This window comes from Rattus norvegicus, chromosome 14 (genome assembly GCF_036323735.1).
Source record: "Rattus norvegicus strain BN/NHsdMcwi chromosome 14, GRCr8, whole genome shotgun sequence".
NCBI classification, from domain to species: Eukaryota; Metazoa; Chordata; class Mammalia; order Rodentia; family Muridae; genus Rattus; species Rattus norvegicus.
The window spans coordinates 107,887,104-107,911,847 of NC_086032.1; the positions used below are offsets into that span (position 1 = coordinate 107,887,104).

The window sequence follows — 24,744 nt, forward strand, 5'->3', positions numbered from 1 at the left end:
AGCAGTGGGCTACCCTGCCCCTCATCAACAGCAGCACTCAAGAGAGCTGGTTCTCCACCTCATCTGGGCAGCACAGTAGAGCTGTCCCCAGTGGAGGGGGTACAGGTGAGCAGGCTCCAAGTACATGAGTGTGGGAGAACTGTCCCTGCCCCTTGTCTGGCATGAGGTAGGGTGGGTAGGTGTGTGAGGGATGCACCCCCTTGACACCTGCAGTAGCCAGGAGAGCTGTCTCTGGGGTCATGAGAGTAGAATAGCTGGCCTTCCCCCCGCCCTCACTGAATGCAGCACTCACAAGGGCAGGCCCAGCACCTCACCTGAGCAATGCAGTGGAGCTGGCCCTGATGCAGAAGGCATGGCTGAGCCAGCCCTGATGGTGCAAGATCAGGAGAGCTGCCCCATCCCCTCACAGGCTCCAGCACTTTCCCTACCAACCCCATACCTCGACTGGACAACACAGTGGAACTGGCTCTGGAGGTGTAGGTGCAGGTGAGTTGGCTCCAAGGAATAAGAGCAGGAGAGAGCTGACCCTGCCTCTAACCAATGGCCACATTGGGTGGCCTAGCCAGAGCAGTGTTAGAGAGCTTATCCTGGTGGTGGGGATAAGAAAGAACATGCAGACTGACCAGTTCAGCTACACCCAGGATCAGATCCAGGACTCAGAATTGGCCCATCCAAAAATCCTATTATCTGCTAATGGTTGAGATGAATGAAAGGGCCAGTCCGGCTGTTCCAAAGGTGCAAGGTCTCCGTGACTCAGGGCAACAACAGGATAACCAGGAGCAGTTCCAGTGAGGATTTAGTATTGATGGTGTCATGGAAGCCAGGTATCTCTAACCAGACCAAAGGCTTAGTGCAATGAACATTTGCAAGTGAATATGTGTGGACAGAGGGACATTCTGTAGAACACACTGACACACTGCAGCTTCCACAATGAGACAGACGTTCTCTATGCTTTGTTGCTGCTGCTGCTGCTGTTGTTGTTGTTGTTGTTGTTGTTGTTGTTGTTGTGTTTTATTGTGTGGGTGAGGTTGCAGTGGTAAAGGGTGGATATGAAGGGACAAGGAAATGAACAGGACTGGGATGCATGATGTGAAAATTACAACAAATCAATAAAAAGTAAAAAAAAAAAAACCTCCTGTTGTTAAGAGGAAACTCACTTTTCCATTAATAAAGCAGGCTTGCAGAAACACAAGACAGATCCTCTTCTCATTAGGATTCCAAAAACAGAAAGGTCCCAAGTGTCTGTTGTCAGATTTTGCATTTGAAGTGAAAGTTTCTTTTATATAAGTCACTATGACACCAAGAGAACTGCAGATTATTAAATGTGTGGCTTGTGGACTTGTTTTCTTTTATAGTTCTAGCAAAATAAAACGTCATTAAATAACAAGCCATATTTCATGGCACCTGCAGCAGTCAAGAGCGGAGTGCAAGGGAGTGAAGCTGGGAAAATCACCGTGTCCAACAGTGTGTAAAGAAGACAACAATGTATAAACAAAGACTGGTGCTGGAAATCGAGGGGGAAAATGGCAAGACCCAAACATGATACTTTATCAATCTGTAAATCTAGCCTGTTCAGCTCTCCACCCAAGCCGTAGGGGTGCATACACACACAGACTCTCACATACACTAAATAACTAAATCTGACTTAAAAGTGAGTCTGACATGTAACAAGTAGGCTCTTTAAAACACATCTTCAAGGGTTGGTAAGATGGTCCTGAGGGTGAAGGCACTTGCCTCCAAAGCTGGAAACCTGAGTTGTCTTCAAACCACCATCACAGTGACAGGAGATATAAGTGATTCCTACAAGTTGTCCTCAGAATTCTACACATGCACCATGACATGTGTGTACCCATGTACATACACAAGTGAATAAATAAATAAGTAAATGCAACATGGATATAAATATAGTTTTAAAATGTTATTTTAAAACATATATCCTCATGCATTTTTATTTTTTTCCATCTTTATTAAATTGGGTATTTCTTATTTACATTCCCTTTCCCGGTTTCCAGGCCAACATCCCCCTAGCCCCTCCCCCTCCCCTTCTATATGGGTGTTCCCCTTCCCATCCTACCCCCATTACCACCCTTCCCCCAAGAATCCCGTTCACTGGGGATCCAGCCTTGGCAGGACCAAGGGCTTCCCTTTCACTGGTGATCTTACTAGGCTATTCATTGCTACCTATGAGGTCAGAGTCCAGGGTCAGTCCATGTATAGTCTTTGGGTAGTGGCTTAGTCCCTGGAAGCTCTGGTTGGTTGGCATTGTTGTTCATATGTGGTCTCGAGCCCCTTCAGCTCTTTCAGTCCTTTCTCTGATTCCTTTAACGGGGGTCCTATTCTCAGTTCAGTGGTTTGCTGCTGGCATTCGCCTACGTATTTGCTGTATTCTGGCTGTGTCTCTCAGGAGAGATCTACATCCTGTCAGCCTGCACTTCTTTGCTTCATCCATCTTACTCATGCATCTTTATAATGAAGTAATAAGAAGACAACTCATAGGAAAGTGGATCTCCTAACAAGAGGTTGATAGGGACTTGAACTCCTTTTAAGGTCAGAGAGCACTTCCCTTGTTAGTTGAGAGATGATTTTGATCCAAAAGGTGTTTTCTCATAGTTTGGTTAGAATTTTTCTGTGTCTGATATTTAATAGTATTTACATATGTTCATTAGGTTTCTGTTATCATAAATAACTAAGATCACCAGTATATACAAATAAATTATGTATTTGGCCTCAGATTTATTACTTTTACTTTGTGAGTAGTTGTCCCTGCATTGTGGTGGAAGCAAAATGGCTCCTCTCACAGCTGGGAAGGAAAAACAAAGGAAAGAGACAGAGTGCCTTAGCTCTATCAAGGCTTCTTGCCTCAAAAACGCTCTCTAGAGTCTTCTTAAAAGCTCCACTTGAATTCCTGATCTTTCCAGGACTTTTATCATGAACAGGTGTAGAATTTTGTCAAATGCTTTCTCAACATCTAATGAAAAGATCATGTGGTTATTTTCTTTGAGTTTGCTTATATAGTGGATTACGCTGAAGGATTTCCGTATATTGAACCATCCCTGCATCCCTGGGATGAAGCCTACTTGATCATGATGGGTGATCCTTTGATGTCTTCAGTTTATGAGAACTTTATTGAGTATTTTTGCATCGATATTCATAAGGGAAATTGATCTGAATTTCTCTTTCTCTGTTGGGTCTTTGTGTTGTTTAAGTATAAGCATAATTATGTCTTCATAGAGGGAACTTGGTTATGCTCTGTCTGTATCTATGTTGTGGAATAGTTTGGACAGTATTGGTATGAGGTCTTCTACGAAGGCCTGATAGAATTCATCACTAAACCCATCTGGTACTGGGCTCCTTTTGTTGGGAGACTTTAAATAACTGCTTCTATTTCTTAATGAGCTATGGGTTGTTTAGATGGTTTAAATATAATTTTGGTACCTGGTATTTGTCTAAAAAATTGTCCATTTCCTCCAGATATTCAAGTTTTGTTAAATATATGCTTTTGTAGTAGGATCTAATGATTTTTTTTAATTTCCTCAGATTCTGTTGTTATGCCTCCCTTTTCAGTTCTGATTTTGTTAATTTGGATACTGTCTCTCTGCCCTCTGGTTAGTCAGGCTAAGGGTTTATCTATCTTGCTGGTTTTCTCAAAGAACCAGCTTTTGGTTCTGTTGATTCTTTGTATAGTCCTTTTTGTTTCTACTTGGTTGATTTCAGCCTTCCTCTACTCAAAGGATAAACAGGCTGAGAAAGAAATTAAGGAAATGACACCCTTCACAATAGTCCCAAATAATATAAAGTACCTCGGTGTGACTTTAACCAAGCAAGTGAAAGATCTGTATGACAAAAACTTCAACTCTCTGAAGAAAGAAATTGAAGAAGATCTCAGAAGGTGGAAAGACTTCCCATGCTCATGGACTAGCAGGATTAATACAGGAAAAATGTCCATTTTGACAAAAGCAATCTACAGATTCAATGCAATCACCATCAAAATTCCAACTCAATTCTTCATAGAGTTTGAAAGAGCAAATTTCAAATTCCTTTGGAATAACAAAAAGCAAAAACTATCCTTAACCATAAAATAACTTCTGGGGGAATCACCATCCCTGACCTTAAGCAGTATTACAGAGCAATAGTGATAAAACTTCATGGAATTGGTACAGAGAGAGGCAGCTAAATCAGTGGAATAAAATTGAAGACCCAGAAATGAACCCACACACCTATGGTCACTTGATCTTTGACAAAGGAGCTCAAACCATACAATGAAAAAAAATAGCATTTCAACAAATGGTGCTGGTTCAACTGGAGGTCAGCATGTAGAAGAATACAAATCGATCCATTCCTATCGCCCTGTATAAAGCTTTAGTCCAAGTGGATCAAGGACCTCCACATCAAACTAATAGAAGAAAAAGTGGGGAAGAGTCTCAATCACATGGGCACTGGGGAAATTTTCCTGAACAAAACAGCAATAACTTATGTTCTAAGATCAAGAATCAACAAATGGGATCTCATAAAACTGCAAAGCTTCTGTAAGGCAAAGGACACTGTCATTAGAACAAAAGGGCAACCAACAGATTGGGGAAAGATCTTTATCAATCCTACATCTGATAGAGGGCTAATATCCAATATATACAAAGAACTCAAGAAGTTAGACTCCCTATTGAAAAAACGGGGTACATTGCTAAACAAAACATTCTCAGCTGAGGAATATCAAATGGCTGAGAAAAATACCTAAATAAATGCTCAACATCCTTAGCCATCAGGGAAATGCAAATCAAAACAACCCTGAGATACTACCTCACACCAGTCAGAATGGCTAAGATAAAAAACTTAGATGACAACAGATGCTGATGAGATTGTGGAGAAAGAGGAACACTCCTCCATTGTTGGTGGGATTGCAAACTGGTATATCCAGTCTGGAAATTAGTCTGGAGGTTCCTCAGAAAATTGAACATTGCACTACCTGAGGACCCAGCTATACCTCTCCTGGGCATATACTCAAAAGATGCTCCAACATACAACAAATACATATGCTCCACTATGTTCATAGCAGCCTTATTTATAATAGCCAGAAGCTGTAAAGAAGCCAGATGCTCTTCAACAGAGGAATGGATACAGAAAATGTGGTACATCTACACAATGGAGTACTACTCAGCTATCAAAACAATGACTTCGCAAAATTCATAGGCAAATGGATTGAACTAGAAAATATCATCCTGTGTGAGGTAACCCAATAACAGAAAAACACACATGGTATGCATATTAGCCCAAAAGCATGAATCATCCAAGATACAATAGACAGACCACATGAAGCTCAAGAAGAAGGATGACCAAAGTGCTGATGCTTCACTCCTTCTTAAAAGGGGGAACAAAAATATTCATAGGAGGGGACATGGAGGCAGAATTTGGAGCAGTGACTGAAAGAACAGCCATTCAGAGCCTCCCTCACATGTGCCATATATATATGTATATATATATTTATATGTATGTATGTATATACATGTGTATGTGTGTGTGTGTGTGTGTGTGTGTGTGTGTGTGTGTGTGTGTGTATACATACAGTCACCAAGACTAGATAAGTTTGATGAAGTAAAAAGGGCATGCTGACAGGGACTGGATATAGATGTCTCTTGAGAGACACAGCCAGAGCATGTCAAATACAGAGGCAAATGCTAGCAGCAACCCATTGAACTGAGAACCGGACCCCCATTGGAGGAGTTAGAGAAAGGTTTGAAAGATGAAGGGACTTGCAACCCCATAAGAACAACAATGTCAACCAACCAGAGGTTCCAGGGACTAAACCACTACCCAAAGACTGTACATGAACAGACCCATGTCTCTAGCAGCATATGTAGCAGAGGATGGCCTTGTTGGGCACCAATGGAAGGAGAAGCCCTTGGTCCTGCTATGGTTGGACCCCCAGTGTAGGGGAATGTTGGGGGTCAGGAAGGGGGAATGCATGGGGAGGGGAACAGCCTTATAGAAGAAGGGGAGGGGGATGGAATAGGTGACTTATGTCTGGGAAAAGAGTAAGGGGAATAACATTTGAAATATAAATTTAAAAAATCCAATTAAAAAAAGCTTCATTATCACAATAGCTATCCTAGAAAACTGTCAAAAGATTATGAAGTGCTCCATTAATGATGTGAATGAAAGCAGTCTGTGAAACTCCCATCTATGACACAATAGCATATCCCAAGCAATGCTTTTGCTATAACTTTAGGGATTTGATATACCAAGTACAGAAATAGAAAAACACAAAACAGTGCTTTATTTCAAGGTGCCCCTAAAAAGGAGTGTCAGGCGTTATACATGGTGACATAAAAGATGGAGAATGAGTATCCAGCCTCCCAAGACACCAGGGACGGCCCGACTGTATATAATATATAGGTATGAGAGGACCTTCGTTGTGAGAAGACAATTTTCAAAGTCTGGTAAGGGCAGGAAATGATATGGGTATATCAGGAAGCTCAGAAAATATCTTGACAAGGTCAGGAAGTTGGGTTATGGCAGAGCACACATGAAGGCTTCCATGTGAGGGACTGGACGGAAGATCTGAGAAGTCTACAGTGAGGGGAGAAATGGTTGTAACTCTTCCTAGGTCTTAGTGGGAAACTGCTCAGGTTAGCACCATGATTGGAGACCTACCAGTTATGAAGAAAATAATTTGGCTGACTGTATGCTTAGTGAGGGGAGAACCTTTTCTTCATTATCATGACAGTTTCTGGGCTATCTCCTGGTAAAGTAAGCATTACAGAATGCTTTGCTGAAGATGCTCATTGATATTGCTAATAATTCGGCTGCCACAATCTCTCACCTCTCTCCTGTGGGCCACATGTTCTACTCAGGGACTGAGAAAGAAAGAGGAAGGGTATACTATCCCCTGAATGGCTAGAGACAATCCAAGAGACACAACTCACTTACTGCACCATGGCCTCTATTTTAAATGACTGAGATAGTTGGAGATTCTTGGGATTCTAAGCAGCTGGGGTGCAACAGGACCCTTGAGTTTTCTCAGCTATTTGAATGAGGAAAATTATTGAAAGAAATGGGTGTGAACAACATTTAAAGAGGCTATCATGGTTTAGATATGAAGTATTCTCCAATGTGCAGTGAAGGATTGATTCCTAATACAGCAAGGTTTTGGAAGGTGAGTTGCGAGGGTTTTGACTTAATCAGTGGATTAAACTATCAATGGGTTCAAATATTGGGAAGTGGCTCCAGAAACCTGGGAGTGGCGGGTAGCTGGAGGAAGTTCACTGGAGGCTTGTCTTTTCTCTGCTATTTTCCTCTACTTCCTGGCCACCATTACTCCACATCCTTTTGCTATAACATTCTTCCTTACCATGAGCCCAGATCAATGGGCCTTGTTAACATGGACTGAAATCTTCGAGACCGTACTCGAAATAAGTGTGGTTCCTCTTCTTTCCTCAGATGTTTCGTTATAGTGACAAACAAAAAAAAATGGCAGAGAGACTTTCATGATTTAGACTTACTGGTCGAAATTACTCAGTATCGCTACCAAACACTCCCGTTTGAACGTATAGTACTTTTACTGTGGGGTTAACTGTCTCAGATGTTCTCTTATACCCATACATTTACTAGATGGATTTAAAATCTCCCATTGCAATGAATTTTTAAAATCAAAATTCTTTTGTTTTTCTTGAAACTACCTCTTCCCAGCCCATGATTCTCATTTCTACAGGTTCCTTCTTTACCACTGAGTACAATAAAAGGTAAGCTCTTTCTCCTTTTCTAAGCCCCAAGTCTCAGGCTTCCTTCTCCAGCTTGCATGCAATGTGTGCCTCTTAGAACAGGGGCTGGGAATGTAGCTCAACAGAAGACTGGCTGAGTGATTGCTGGACACACACAAGTCCCAGGGCTCAGACTCCAGCACTAAAAACAGACAGACAGAACGAAAATGATGATGCCTTCCTGCAACAGATCGTTTACTTAGCACACCATGAGATACTAGGTTCGGTCCCTTAGCACCAGAACGAGTACAGGCAACAGAACCATGGAGGACGGCCTGCATTTACTTTAGCCTTTGGCACTTCTTTGCTGGCTTCCCTGAAACTCCACTCCTCTCTTCTGGTAACTAATTGACACCTTCCATGCATCCCCTAGAACACAGGCAAATTGCATTAACATTTATCTTAAATTTGTTAGTTTCATAGCACTTTCAAAGCTTCATAAGGTTAAGAAAAACCTCATGAACTTCAACACAACTGGATTATTAAGAATATAATCTGTAGCATCAGCATGCTGTTTAGAGCAACTCAATGTGGTTTAGGCTACCATAGGTCTCTAGCCCCCTTTCCTCACGCCTCTGAATTTATAAATTCAAGGACTCCAAGGAGAACTATTTCCAGTGGCTGTGGGAAACCCAGCCCTAATAGATATATCTTTGATGAAGCTCTTGCATCTAAGGGTCAGAAGAGGGGACAGAAAGCTTGTAAGAACCTGAGGACCAGGAATTCTGTTGTAAGACTGTGTCTCTGAGAAATGACTGCCTAACAGACCTGAACAATAGCAATATCAATAGACATGCCAAGGCAAAGGTGGGTGGGAATTCTATGGGGTCCAACCCCTTAACAAAGAACAGCAGTAGGCAAGTAATGACTCATGAGGGAGAATTAGCCTTTCCCAAGGATGCATTCCCTAACTACTTATGCAGCACAATAGGTCAGCCCTAAAATCATGTACATAAATCACAAACATGAATCCAGCAGGTTATAGTTATTATTTGTGCATGAATACACGCTTCCTTGTGTGTGTGTGTGTGTCTTTGTGTCTGTGACTGAGTGTGTATAAAATAATAATGAAAGTAAAAACTCCACCAATTTGAGAAAATTTGGGTATAGAATGTGAGATGGGCTGGAGGGAGGGGATATAAGAGGGATTAGATATAGCAAATGAAACAGGGAAAGTGATGTAATATATCTTAATTAAAATATTTTTAAATATAAAAATATATTTTAAAATAAATAATAGTTTTTAAAGAATCTTTTAAAACTATCAAAACAACAGAATCTTCCTTCCTAATCCCAAAATACCTTAATGTCAGTCCAGAAGCATTTTAAAGAATGGGTGTATTTCTATGAATGGATTCTCCTCATATAAAACCAAGCCTATCTCTTTATACATCATAAAGGGTCTTTGCTCCTTCTATAGAGTGTTCCATGCCTAAGCAGCTACCCCACAGTAATGCCTATAAACCAACCATCAGAGCAGGACATGGACATCCGCTATGACGAAAGGTACTGTCTCTTGCACTTCTCTACATGGGACAAGATTTCACTCGGGAAAGCAAGTCCTGTGTCTTCCCACAAGGAGAGCACTCCAGCAGAAAGTATTGGCACCCTGCAATGTGTTTCAAGCAAAGGCTTATCTCCTCACTCACCATAGCTCTGCTGGGATTCACTCTGAAATGGACCACATCCCTGGTCTCACCTACATTTCAAGTCTATCTGACAGCTCAGAGTCCATATATCTAACTCTTTGCTGTCCTAAGAAAATCTGGACCTCTTTATCAATCTCACAAAATGTAACAATGGCTGTGTCATACTATTAAAATAAACTGACTCCTGGCATCAGAGGTCTTAATCAAAGGGAGGCTGATTCTACACCCACACTGAGCAGTTTGGTGTGGTTTTCCTTTCCCTTCCCAGGTTGACTTATTGCATCTAGTGTACTATACACATAGCAACAAGAAACAGACCAAGCTTTGAGAGACTGATTGCCTCTGTGTGTATATAAATTGAGTTCCCATGGGAAATCCCATCTTCCGTTACCATGGCAATAGAAAGCCCTGCAGAGGAAGAAGACTTCCACCAACCTATCCAGGAGGAGAAATTGATTTGTTTCTGTAGCAGGCCAGGAGTGCAGAGCCTATCTTCCTGATGTCAGACAGTCTCATAATGATTTCCAGATCATTGAGAAGGGAAAATGAGAATTAACAGGGCTATGGAAAGGAAGCCTTGTTTATCAGGTTGGACAAAGTCCCCTCATTAGCAATAATCATTCTTGATCATCTGATATAAAATACATTGTTTGAAAATCCAATTATTTCAAATAAATAGTGTACAATAGTACTTGTACTAAATGCTGCAATTTAAAAATGTTCTTGACTCTAATATACCTTTGAAACCTCATTTCCCTGTTACCCAGGGAACTTGGTGCTCCTCTCGGTGATGCCTCAATGGTGGTCCAGGTCATTGGGCTGGAACAAGGAGACTGTGGCTGTGTGGACTCAAGAGGGAGTCGCCAAGGCCCAGTGGAGGTGCATTGAAAAGATGGAAACCACAAAAGCGGGCTTGATTTGAACACCAGGACACTACATTAGCAGAACCTAAGGCAGGGAAAGGTGTGCACTAATTTCAGTTCCTAGGAATGTGTCCATCATGAGGACACTGTTCTCTTTTAATACCATGTGTTGGTATCAGGAACCGCTTTCCCCTACAGCAGTGATGTCACTGCAGGGATCCGCCGATCTGTTGCCATGGCAATGACTATACATTCCCAGCATACATTTGGTTCAGCTCCCACCTTCACCTGGGAGCAGTTTAAATAAACATCACAGTTAATATCACAGTTTAAATAAAATGCAGACCCTTCCTGCCCCCTTCCTCCCTCTCTCTCTCTCTCTCCTTCACTTTTTCTCTTTCTTTTTTCTCTCTCCCCATTTCTGTCTCCATTGTCCTCCATAAACCTCTTCCACGTGGAACTGTATTGGCCTGGTGTGGTCTGTTCCGGCATGAGTCTCGATTCTATCACAACACCATGGAGAGCGGCTCTCCTTCCAGGTGGGCTTGGTTGGGCAAATGGGAGTGAGGATCACTCAGCGAGACTCTAAGAATCCATTCCATTTTCCCGAACTGCATAAGCTCATGTACTCCATACTCCACAGTAGAGCAGGGTCCCACAAACTGAACTTCACCACATGTATGATAAATTCTACATCCAATGAGAGTTTATGTACTTAAAGATAAATATAATACCGAATACCTATGTGCCATACTCATATTGCTGTGGAGCTCCATTCCAGGAACGCCACCACACTGTACTAAAGAGCAATTAAGACTGCTGTGACTGGGGCCTGGGGTCAGAGCATGCAGTGGCTCTGAGGAAGCCAGATTAGACAGGCTATCACAGCACATCTCAACCTGTGGGTCCTGACTGTGGAGGTCAAAGGGCCCTTTCACAGAGGTCACATAAGGCCACTGGAAAACACAGATATTTACATTAGAATTCACAACAGTAGAAAATTACAGTCATGAACTAGCAGCTAAAATAATTTTGTGATGGCAGGGGCACTACAATACGAAAATTGTATTACGGTCCCTAGCATTAGGGAAGTTGAGAAACCACTAGGCTAGTGGTAACTGGCAGTTTAGCTTTTAATTAATTACTAAATAGCCACTGTTAAAAGTTCTATAAAGGAGCTGGAGAGATGGCTCAGCGGTTAAGAGCACTGGCTGCCCTTCCAGAGGTCCTGAGTTCAATTCCCAGCATCCACATGGTGGCTCACAACCATCTGTATGGAATCTGATGCCCTCTTCTGGTGTCTGAAGTGTTCTCACATTCATAAAATAAATAAATAATTTTAAAAACAGAATAAAATAAAAAAGTCCTATAAATATAATTAAATAAACCATATTAAAAGCAAAGGTAATATACTAAAGCCTCACAAATGTCTGAGGCCACTAGCTTCTATCCTGTCTGAATGACAGAAATACTACAGCGTGTTGCAACATTTCTTCCCAGATCCACTTCACTACCACATTGGTAGCTTACATTTGCACATGGCAGGAGGCTCTGCATTATAAAAATAAATAAATAAATATTATTAATCAAGACTTTGTATATTGTTTTGGTGATTGTCTTAAGACATTAAAATAATGAGCACTGCAGAAGCTATTATATAGTTCAGCAAGAAGGTAGTTATATCATTATCAAATGACTAAGGTTCCCAAATATGTCTTGTTTCATCAATTAGATTATAAACTAACATTTGTAGTAGAACTACATTTATTGACGTGCGTGTGTGTGTGTGTGTGTGTGTGTGTGTGTGTGTGTGTGTACATAAAACGCAGGACCTTGTACATGTAGATAAAATATATGGGCAGTTCAAGATTTTTCTGAATCATGTGGTAACAAAGTATCAATTCCTTATCTAATTTTGATAAACCATGGTTCAATGTAACCACAGGGTGACCACAATGACAGGAGTTCAGCAATAATCAATGAAATTATTCTATGAGAGAATTGATTTGCTATACTGCATTTATAATAGACTTACCTATTTATTTATATTATTTATAAAGTAGGTACCATAAAGAAGACACACACACACACACACACACACACACACACACACACACACACACACTTGTAGGAGACTCCTGAACATGTATGCAGGCTTATTTTCTCAGTGTGCTGGCTGTTAAACAGAGGCCACACTATACACAGCACTTTTCTTCCATGGTATGTTCTTGGCCTTTTCTTCGGGGTGGATCAAACTAACTAGTTGCAATCAAACTAACGACAAAGCTCTGAAGTTGGATATGAAGTCAAACCTTTGCCTTTATAAAGTCAACGTAGCTTTCACTTTACAGTTTTTGGGCAAAATTGCCTTTTGTAAAGATGATGCTCGCGTAGCTTTCAGCCTGTGGATCAGGCTCTGCTGCAGGGTCTCTGCAGTTAATTGCTTATTTTTAGATGAACTGTCTCAAGCTCTGGATACTTCAAGATTTAGAGAGAGAATCTTATCTTCATTTGTGTCAGTTCTTTCATATAACCGAGTTATGAGAGATTTGAAGAGAAAGACGGCAACCAATGCATTACTTAGGTATGACCTGGTCCCTGTACTTACCTGGAAAAAATGCTTCTTCACAAATCATTTGTTAATTACTCAGCCTCCACTCTGTGCCTCAATTTCCTTTCTACAACAGAGGAATAACAGTATCTACCTCACAAGAGGAACCCTGGGTCCTAAGAGGTAAAAAGGGCAGTGCCTAAGTCAGCAGATACAGTGTTACTAATTGGATACCGTGCAACCCTGGGTCCTAAGAGGTAAAAAGGGCAGTGCCTAAGTCAGCAGATACAGTGTTACTAATTGGATACCGTGCTGCAGACACAGGAAAACCTCCCCTTCCCTTGTCAGCAGGGGACACGTGTCAGCAGTCTCACAGATCCAGCAACAACCTTCTCAGAGGTAGACAGGTAAAAACATAGAAAAGGAAACATAGACTGGTAAAAAGGAAACAGAAAAGAAACATATAGGATGCAGAAGACTCCATCTTTATAGAAGGAACCAGAATTAGCAGAGAATTAGTATTAGGGTAGACAATAGGATTTGATCTAGAACTACACCCATGCTAATGCTACAGTATATTTCCAGCACAGCTGAGGAATTAACTCAGAGGCCAAGGGCAGTTTTCAACCAACTATCCTGAAACTAAATATACACAATGTACTTACACGTCAGACATGGTGTGAAGAAGCAAGCACAGGTCCCATCCTTGGGGAGGAAAGAAGACTCTAAGTGTGGGGGAACACGCCTGTAGCCCCAGCTCTCTAGAGGCTAAAACAAGATCCCCGTCTTTACAAGTCACCTCGGGGCCATCCAGGGGGCTCTGTAGGTGATGGCACCTGCTGCCCAGTGACCTTAATTTTACTCTCAGGACCCATGTGGTGGAAGAAGAAAACTGACTCCCACAGATTATCCTCAGACTTCAACATGCACACTGTGGCACATGTAACCTGCCACCCCACACACACACACACAATAAGAAATGTAATAAAATAACTACATGTTATCCCATTTAGTATATATATTTTATGCTTTGTGTACTTGCTAGTAATTAAAGGGTAAATAGTGTTTCAACGATTGAATATTTATAAAAAAATAAACTGCAACAACCTTAACTCTCGACTCAGCTCTCACCATAAACAATAAGTTTTTCAAGCAGACAAAGCAGTAAGAAAAACAGTATACATATTAAAACACAAGGGAAAAGCTTAGAGAAAAACTCTGCAACATTGGAAAGATACTGCCTTCTAATAAGAAGTAAGCATGAACCATAAAAAATTTGAAAAACTACCTCAAAATAAAAATTTTGGGTCATTCATATGGAGCATTATAAAAATGTGAACAGAAGTCACAAATTGGGAGGAAAAATCATAAAGGACTTGTACCTAGAATATAAAAAGAATATCTACAAATCAATAATATGAAAGTAACACAATTTAAAATATGGCTAAGTGACTTGAACGTTATCAAGAACAATTAAAATGAAAAGGTATATTTGCAGGTGAGAGAGAACTAGAATGTGTCTAAATTGATAATGGAAAAATGTTATGATAAATAATTTTGGAGGTACTTTGGCACTTTCTTATAAGCATATAAGATCAATTCCACTCCCAAATATTTATATAAAAGAAATAAAGGGGATTTACTACACAAATACTTATCTAAGTAATTTTGCCTTATTTGTAATAACTAGAAATTGGAAAAAATACCCATCAACAGGCAAACAAATGGTCAGATTATTATATATTCATACAATGGAGTTGTTCTTTGCAATAAAAGGAAATGAACTACAAATAAACACAGCATGGATTAATCTCGAAGAAATTATACTGATCAAAAGACCACCAAAGTATTCAGGATGATTCTTGAGTCACTGGTACATAAACTAGGAAGCTAAGGAATGTTGCTTCTAGTTGATAGCTCTCAAAATAAATGTTAAAAAAAATCAAGAGACTTTTAAGTAAAACTGTCTACAAGAAGCTGCCTCTGTGTGCTCTGTTTGACACAGCAAAGGAAAAGGACAGGAAAAGAAAGACTATGGACTATTGTAATGAGGGGAGATAACTCAAATCTAGGGAACTATCCCTCTCCCCAGATTATCTATTCCCAAAGACCCATTCCCTCACCCTCCATTCTCCCACCTCACTTCCCATTTTACTGTGGGCTCCTGCCCCTAACTCCAAAGGATTCTGCCTGCTCAGGTGTAGGCCACACAAGTCAGAAGAGCAGACACACACACACACACACACACACACACACACACACACACACACACACGTGTCCCTGCACTGAAGGCCAAGCTAGCCACGAGAAGTCCAGCCCCCAACATGGACTTCTTATTGGATCAGAGGTCAGAAATCTAGACCACCAGAGAAGAAACAGAAACCAAGGAACAAAATACCCATCCAACAAAGACAAACCAGAAATCAGCACCCATAAACATCCCAAGCCCAGATGCGTAGACACCAGTGTAGGAACACAATCAACAACAGCCAAAGCGATCAGTCACCTTCAGAGCTATCTTATGTCAGCAAGACCTGAATAGTCCAATGCAGCTGAAGCACAAAAAAAAAAAAAAAAAAAAAAAAACCCCAACAACCTTAAAACCAACTTTATGAAGGTGATGGATGGAGGTTCTGAAGGAAAAAAATGAAAAAATCCCTTAAATTAAGGAAAATACAAACAAAAAAATGAAGGAAATTAATAAATCCCTTACAGAATATTGAGAAGCCAACAAAGAAACAAACAGGTGAAGGAAACTGTTCAAGACCTGATAGTGGAAAGAGAAGCAATAAAGAAAACACAAACTGTACTCTGATCTCCACTTGTGTATTTCGGCACATGTGTGCACATACAGATGACAAACATTCAAATCTTACATGGCTCAGTGATGTAATGATGACATAATTAAAGTCATAATTAATGACATGATGATGCATCTCAAGGTCTTAGACAAACAGAAACAGGTCAAACCCCAAACCAGAAGATGGCGAGAAGATATAAAAGAGGGTGGAGAAATGGCTCAGCAGTTAAGAGCATCGATTGCTCCTGTAGAGGACCCATGTTCAGTTTCTATCACCCACATCAGGTGGTTCACAGAAATCTCTAACTCGAGCCTCATGACATCTAAGCCCTCTTCTGGCTTCTGCAGGCACACTGCACTCTCACTCATGTATAATTAAAAATGAAATCTTTTTAAAAACAGAAAGGGAAGGAATATTATCAAACTCATTCTACCGAGGCAAAATTACTCAAAGAAAAGAATGGGAGGAAGGAAAGAAAGAAGAGGGAGGGAGTAGTTCAATTTCCCCGAAGCAAATGTGTAAAAGTTCTCTGTAAGATCATATTTCATGGCCAACTTCGTTTTATTCCAGGGACACAAGGATATTCAACATAATATGTAATATACCACAGAAACTTAAGGACAGAAACTGTATAGTCACATCAACAGACATAGAGAAGGCCTTTCTCCCTTTATGATAAAAGTCCTGAAGGAACTAGGAATTAAAGGAAGGTAAGCTATAAAGGTTATATAAACATTACCCAAATGGGGAAAAGCTAATGGCACTTCCTTTAAAATCAGGGATAATACAAGGATGCCTTCTCTCTCCACCTGTTTAATATGGTATTCAATGTCTGAGCTCGAACAATAAGAGAAATAAATAAAATGTATATAAATTGGAAAGGAAGATGAAAACCCTGCTTGTAGATAATGTGATAATGTATACTATACTTAGAAGACCCTAAACCCTTCATTAGAAAACTCTTAAACTCATAAACATTTTCAGCACAGCAATGGGACACAAAATCAACCTTCAAATAGTCAGTAGCTTTCCTATATACCAATAACAAACTCACTGAGATATACAAGTGACTAGAAAAGTTAGCCAGAGAGAAGCCTAACCACTTAGAGAAGCCTAACCATAAAGAGGCCTTTATGACAAGGACTTTTAAACTCTGTAGGAAGAACTGAAGACAATGCTAGAAAGACCTTCCCTGTACCTGGATCTGAATAATAGTGTCAAAATGGCTTTCTCACCACAAGCTAACTATAGATTTAATGCAATCCCCATCTATATCCTAGGGGTATTCTTTTTTTTATTAGATATATTTTATTTACATTTCAAATGTTATTCCCTTTCCCAGCTTCCCATCCATAAGCCCCCTATCCCATCCCTATCCCCCTTCTTCAATAAGGGTGTTCCCCCTCCCCAACCACCCCCCTTCCCACCTCCCCGCCCTGGCATTCCCCTACACTGGGGTATCCAACCTTGGCAGGACCAAGGGCTTCTCCTTCCATTGGTGCCCACCAAGGCCATCCTCTGCTACATATGCAGCTGAACCCATGAGTTTGTCCATGTGTAGTCTTTGGATGGTGGTTTAGTCTCCTAGGGGTATTCTTCATGGAAATAGGAAGAGTGATCTGAACTCATGGAAGGACAGGACTCCAAGCAGCCAAAGCAGTCCCAACCATTAGAACTAGGTCTCATGCTTTACTGAAGAGTCACAGAACAAAAGACAGCATGCTACTATCACAACAGCAGACATGCAAACCAACAGCAGAACAGAGAAGCAAGCCCACACAGACATAGCCATCTGTCTTTGATACGAGTGTCAGAAATGTGCCGTAGAGGAAAGCCTATTCAATGAACGGTGCAGGGATGACTGGATACCCACATGGCTGAGAAACACCTAAAGAAATGTTCAACATCTTTAGTCATAAGGGAAATGCAAATCAAAACAACCCTGAGATTTCACCTCACACCACTGAGAATGGCTAAGATCAAAAACTCAGGTGACAGCAGATGCTGGCGAGGATGTGGAGAAAGAGGAACACTCCTCCATTGTTGGTGGGATTGCAGACTGGTACAATCATTCTAGAAATTAGTCTGGAGGTTCCTCAGAAAATTGGACATTGAACTGCCTGAGGATCCAGCTATACCTCTCTTGGGTATATACCCAAAAGATGCCCCAACATATAAAAAAGACACGTGCTCCACTATGTTCATCACAGCCTTATTTATAATAGCCAGAAGCTGGAAAGAACCCAGATGCCCTTCAACAGAGGAATGGATACAGAAAATGTGGTACATCTACACAGTGGAATATTACTCAGCTATCAAAAACAATGACTTTATGAAATTCATAGGCAAATGGTTGGAACTGGAAAATATCATCCTGAGTGAGGTAACCCAATCACAGAAAGACACACATGGTATGCACTCATTGATAAGTGGCTATTAGCCCAAATGCTTGAATTACCCTAGATGCCTAGAACAAATGAAACTCAAGACGGATGATCAAAATGTGAATGCTTCACTCCTTCTTTAAAAGGGGAACAAGAATACCCTTGGCAGGGAATAGAGAGGCAAAGATTAAAACAGACACAGAAGGAACACCCATTCAGAGCCTGCCCCACATGTGGCCCATGCATATACAGCCAACCAATTAGACAAGATGGATGAAGCAAAGTGCAGGCCGACAGGAGCCGGATGTAGATCTCTCCTGAGAGACACAGCCAGAATACAGCAAATACAGAGGCGAATGCCAGCAGCAAACCACTGAACTGAGAACAGGACCCCCGTTGAAGGAATCAGAGAAAGAACTGGAAGAGCTTGAAGGGGCTCAAGACCCCTTATGAACAACAATGCCAAGCAACTAGAGCTTCCAGGGACTAAGCCACTACCTAAAGACTATACATGGACTGACCTGGACTCTGACCCCATAGGTAGCAATGAATATCCTAGTAAGAGCACCAGTGGAAGGGGAAGCCCTGGGTCCTGCTAAGACTGAACCCCTAGTGAACTAGATTGTTGGGGGGAGGGCAGCAATGGGGGGAGGATGGGGAGGGGAACGCCGATAAGAAAGGGGAGGGGGGAGGGGGAGGGGGATGCTTGCCCGGAAAAGGGGAAAGGGAATAACACTCGAAATGTATATAAGAAATACTCAAGCTAATAAAAAAAATAACATCAAATACTGGCAGGGATATGTGGAAATAGTAACCCTTTTGCAGTGCTGGCGAGAACATAAGCTGGTACAGAAGTCAGTTTGAAGGGTCCTAAGAAACTGGTCCTAAACAACTGTATGCTCATGTCTAACATCCTTCCGTATACACTCAGAGGATTCTAAGTTGGTACACCACAGTGACATACTTGCACAACTGTTTTTATTGCTGCACTATTCACAATAGTCAATTATAAACCAGCCTAAGTTGCTATCTATGGGTGAGTGCATAAATAAAATGTAGTACAGGCTGGAGAGATGGATCAGTGGTTAAGAGTACTACGTACTCTTCCAGAAGTCCTGAGTTCAATTCCCAGCAACCACATGGTGGCTGAAAACCATCTGTAATGTGATCTTGATTCCCTCTTCTGGTGCATGAACACGGGGCACTCATAAACATTAAATAAATAAATCTTTCTTAAAAAAAGACTTTTAAAGAAAGAAAATGTAGTACACATATACAGTGAAGCTTATCCTACATTAACAGAGAGAGAGAGAGAGAGAGAGAGAGAGAGAGAGAGAGAGAGAGAGAGAGTAACTTAAAGCCACAAAAGTGAAAGTTGAGAATTTTAAAATGCTTCTTTGGAGAAAATGTAAAAGTGTCATAAAAAGCAGCATCCTCAGGTATATTTACAGGAAGTCAACCATGTCTAAGAGGGTCAGAAGCTGTATTAAGCAGATGGTTTGGAGGCTTGAAGGTAAGAGCCAGAGAGAACAACCGTAATAAATGAGTTTCTTTGGAATGGTGGATTAGTGATGGGAAAGGATGGTGTGGGATTCTGTAATATTTTAGTTATGTGTCTATACTACTTTGATTCAAGCAAAATTAAATAACTAAAAGTGCAGAACAAAAATCAGCTTACGTATTTCACAGGAAGGCATGTGGTGGTTTAGAAGTCACCCAGAAGCAGGAAGTAGGAAGGGAGGTCTGAGACCAGCCCCAGATGTTCTCATCAGTATAACTGTTACTGCTAAAACGCATGTGATCAACATGGCTAGTCTTACAGGAATACTGCCAAAGACTGCAACCCAACAATTTGCTAATGAGAAGTTTCACTAATGAGGGGGTCTATGCAAAACCCAGCCTTCTGGTGCTATTCATCTTTTCTCTCCTCTTTAAGCGAAAGCATGACTCAAGCACTGAGGTTCTATCTGGCAGAAGTACTACTGTTGACTTGGGATAATTAAATATGCCAGTCATGTTTTTCAGTTAGGTCTGTTTAAATACTTTAGAGAAGTCATTAGTGAGTCCATCTGGACCAACAGCCTTGCCAGATGGTACAATGTTACTACCTCTATCTGTTCCGTTTCTGGAATATTCTACCTCTTCAGTAGTGTAACATACGATTATTTTCAGGGTCTTATTCTGCTTGTTTATAGAATGTAGGGTTTGCAAAGGAGAAGGCAAGCTGAACAACTACATTATATATACCGACTGAGCATGAAATCATGAGTGTCCAGGAATTCAAAGAGACCTCAACATTCCGATCTGTAAAAAGGGCCCGCTAGATGTCAGTGTTACAGGGTAAGGTGACCACTGACATCCCCATAGGAGACCGTAAGACTCCTAGTTGAGGAGAGGCCTGGAAGAACTTTCCTCCTGGCCGGTAGACACTCATTGCAGTTTGATTTTTCTATAATCACAGAGAAGCATCCCCTGTGTAGGTGCTTAAGAATGGTAATTACAATAGTTCCAGTTAACCTGTAACTTACCAACTCCCTAATTAGTGGGTAAAAATACAGGACCCTAGCCAAAGCAAGGGCACTGGTGACTTTAGCATGATCATTCCATCAAGTGGCAAGTAAATTAGACCCTGAAGTGCAGGAGAAACTGCCGTTTTCCATGACCTCTAAGCTGGCTGGATCATGGTAAGCTGCAAGACTCAGTATTGCTCCAACCCTGAACTACACTGAGTTTCCCAGCCAAGCACAAGATGAACTTGCAGCCCTACTCTTTCCTAGTCAGACTAGGTTTAGTTAGAGAAGTATGGGGCCCTGTGAATTAAAATGTTATGCCGTTTGGTCTAACAGCTAATTGCCTGGCTCCTTTGACTATGACCAGGCAATAAACAGTCAGGGAAATGGCTTTAAGATGCTCTCTGACCCGGGAACTAAGCTTAACACATCAAGTCCGTCTGTTTCCCCAGCTCTCTGGTTTGTGATGTATTTTGTTCCATTTTTGTTGTTGCTGCTGGGGTTTTTGTTTGTTTTTTCTTGGTTATCAGCAGACTGGCATCTCCTTCTCCCCTGGTTTTTCTCTACTCCTTGTTTCTCTCCCTTTACACCGGCAGTTTCAAGGTCTGGAGAAGAGTAGAAAGAGTAAGGGTGTGTCTGTCCCTCCCCCAGGCTTCCAACTGGAAGTCCATGCTTGACCCCTCCACCACCCACATTTCCAATAGACTGAGCTCAGTCCCATTGATCTATCACTGTGAACCTGGTGCATGCAACTATTAAAATGTAAGGTTCCCTGTGTGCAAGGCAGCATGTGTTCCACTGCAGAGTAAAGCAGTTAGTAGTTTTCTGTGATACGAGGTTCGAGGCAGAGCATGAGCATCTGTAAATAGTAAATTAATAAATAGTACACAGTAGCTACATAGGACCCTTCAAAAACAATTAAAATTATTTTTTTTTTTGGTTCTTTTTTTCGGAGCTGGGGACCAAACCCAGGGCCTTGCGCTTCCTAGGCAAGCGCTCTACCACTGAGCTAAATCCCCAGCCCCTAAAATTATTTTTGACAAGTGAAAAGAATTCAAAAGTTTAGAAGTAGCAGATGAGGTGCTATTATTACTAGATATGGAAAATGTCTGCAGTGCACCCCTCCAACTTCGTCTTAATGGAGGTTTTCACTCTAACACTGCCACTGTCTGGAAGTCTTTAAATGCTGGGTTAGAGTTTTACTCTCTTCCATGACACCTGGAACGATATAGCACCTGACATCAAGCGAATGCCCTTAAAATACATGTGGAGTGAATAAAAAGCCAGCATGCACAGCTCTAGATGCTGGATGAGAAAAACAACTGAAATCATGAGTAATACAAACCTGCTGATGTACAGAATTCTTGTCAGGAACTCTACAGGCAAGAAAAAAGTAGGAAAAATACTACTTGTGTTTGGTATTAATAATTCCCTGAAATGCTTGAAATTATCCAGGAAAACAAAATCTAATTCTCAAGGTATCATTCAGAGAATTGTGTAATGGCACAACACTTTAATTCACAGGGCCTCATAGTTTTCTAACTAAATTAGATCCAAAACAAGGAAGGCATAACTAGGTTTGAAATATTAGATTTGAAGACTTGAATATTAGATTCCTTTTAATGAATTGCTTGGGAAAATGTTATATGTAAATGAAGATTCTTTGAAACCCAAACACACTACAAATCAGAATAATTCAAGGTCACTGATTTCCTTTTGCATTTTGGTTCAGCACAAGTAGTTTCTTGAGGAAACAGAACTCATCAATATTTTATTAACACCCAAGAAAGATAAGCGTGCTGCAGTCTTCACAGCTGGGGGGCAGTGATGTCCTCAGTTGACGGGGTGGGATGCAGTCTGGTCCTTTTCAGTTCCCAATATCCAAAAAGACAAGGGGCAGTAAAAGGCATCTAACAGGGAAATCCAGGTGTTTGGTTCCATACTTCTGAGTCATGCTGTCTATATCAAATATTAAGACCAATCCTCATAAAGCACAATTGTCTATGAATATGAGTAAATTGGGTTCATAGTATAGGGAAGGAGTGAGCTTCAGTTGAAATCGTGTACTATCTTCACTTAAGCACAGTACCAATACATGAATCAACCTACGTATACTTTGATCGGTTTTTTTCTGAGGCAGGTTTCATGTAGCTTAGGTGGTCCTTGAAGTCCCTATGTGGCTAAGAATGACCATGAACTCCTGATCCTTCTGCCTCTACCTCCCACACAGTAAGATTACAATCCTACACCATCATGCCCAGCTTTTAAATTTTTCTTCTTATTCATTCAACAAACATTTACTGAATGCCAGTGTGATAGATTCTCAATGTACAGTAGTGAGTAGGTCACTATAATACACAGAGAGTTAAAATACTCTTGAAGAGACAGATAATGAGTATCAAGCAAAAGACACAAGAACGTAAAATCAAGAGAAGGAATACTAAGAATGATCTGGAGCTACTAGGAAGAAACTGTAGCTGAAGCAGGGGAATGGGTCCCAATAGAACTGATGGTCTTAGTTAGGGTTTTTATTGCTATGAATGGAAATTCTTATAAGGAAATATTTAATTGTGGAATGGCTTATAGTTCAGAGGGTTAGTTCACTATTATCACGGCAGGAAGTATGAGGTGGCACACAGGCAGACATGGTGCTGGAGAGGGAGCTGGATCTACAGGTAGCAGGAAGAGAGTGCCACTGGGCTGGGCTTGAGCATTTGAAACCTCAAAGCTCACCCTCAGTGGCACACTTCCTCCAACAAGACCACACTTCCTGGTGAGCCTATGGGGGCCATTTTCATTCATACCACCACAGACTATAAGGTCATTGAGGGTGGGAACCTTGTCTATCGTGTATAGAATATAAGACAGTCAAATGAGTAAGAAGTTTGTGGCATTCTGGGTTGTTACGCTTGGGGTAGCCTCGAAAGGACAGTAAGGGGCTGTAGATATCAGTCTGTGATCTGGAAGAGAGGTCTGAAGACAGATTTTAAGATTCCACTAATAAGGCCACATGACATGACAGTGAAAGTTTCATCTTTACTCTCATCTGCTTGTCTTCTTGGTTTTGAAACCTACCATAGCATCTGAATTCATGGGCTTTCTTTTTCCACTTCATGGTCATCACTTTTTTTTTTTTTTAGTTGAGAAATGTTCTCATAACATTTCTAAATGATATTTTAATTATTTTATTAAATATTTTATTATTTATGAATATTTTTTCTTTTATTAATTTTTTTATTAACTTGAGTATTTCTTTTTTTTTGGTTCTTTTTTTCGGAGCTGGGGACCGAACCCAGGGCCTTGCGCTTCCTAGGTAAGCGCTCTACCACTGAGCTAAATCCCCAGCCCCAACTTGAGTATTTCTTATTTACCTTTTGAGTGTTATTCCCTTTCCCGGTTTCCGGGCAAACATCCCCCTCCCCCCCTCCCCTTCCTTATGGGTGTTCCCCTCCCCATCCTCCCCCCATTGCCACCCTCCCCCCAACAATCACGTTCACTGGGGGTTCAGTCTTAGCAGGACCCAGGGCTTCCCCTTCCACTGGTGCTCTTACTAGGATATTCATTGCTACCTATGAAGTCAGAGTCCAGGGTCAGTCCATGTATAGTCTTTAGGTAGTGGCTTAGTCCCTGGAAGCTCTAGTTGCTTGGCATTGTTGTTCATATGGGGTCTCGAGCCCCTTCAAGCTCTTCCAGTTCTTTCTCTGATTCCTTCAACAGGGGTCCTGTTCTCAGTTCAGTGGTTTGCTGCTGGCATTCGCCTCTGTATTTGCTGTATTCTGGCTGTGTCTCTCAGGAGAGATCTACATCCGGCTCCTTTCGGCCTGCACTTCTTTGCTTCATCCATCTTGTCTAATTGGGTGGCTGTATATGTATGGGCCACATGTGGGGCAGGCTCTGAATGGGTGTTCCTTCTGTGTCTGTTTTTTTTGTTTGTTTGTTTGTTTTGTTTTTTTTTTAATTTTTTTATTTTTTTTTCTTTTTTTTTTTATTAACTTGAGTATTTCTTATATACATTTCGAGTGTTATTCCCTTTCCCGGTTTCCGGGCAAACATCCCCCTCCCCCCTCCCCTTCCTTATGGGTGTTCCCCTCCCAACCCTCCCCCCATTGCCGTCCTCCCCCCATAGATTAGTTCACTGGGGGTTCAGTCTTAGCAGGACCCAGGGCTTCCCCTTCCACTGGTGCTCTTACTAGGATATTCATTGCTACCTATGGGGTCAGAGTCCAGGGTCAGTC

The 24,744-nt window shown here is 41.2% G+C and overlaps 1 protein-coding gene across 10 annotated transcripts in view; it reads right to left on the minus strand.

Annotated features, from left to right (window-relative positions):
- Nucleotides 1-24,744, minus strand: part of Eml6 (EMAP like 6) — a 354,900-nt gene that overhangs the window by 235,211 nt on the left and 94,945 nt on the right. The gene's annotated exons all lie outside the window — the stretch shown is intronic.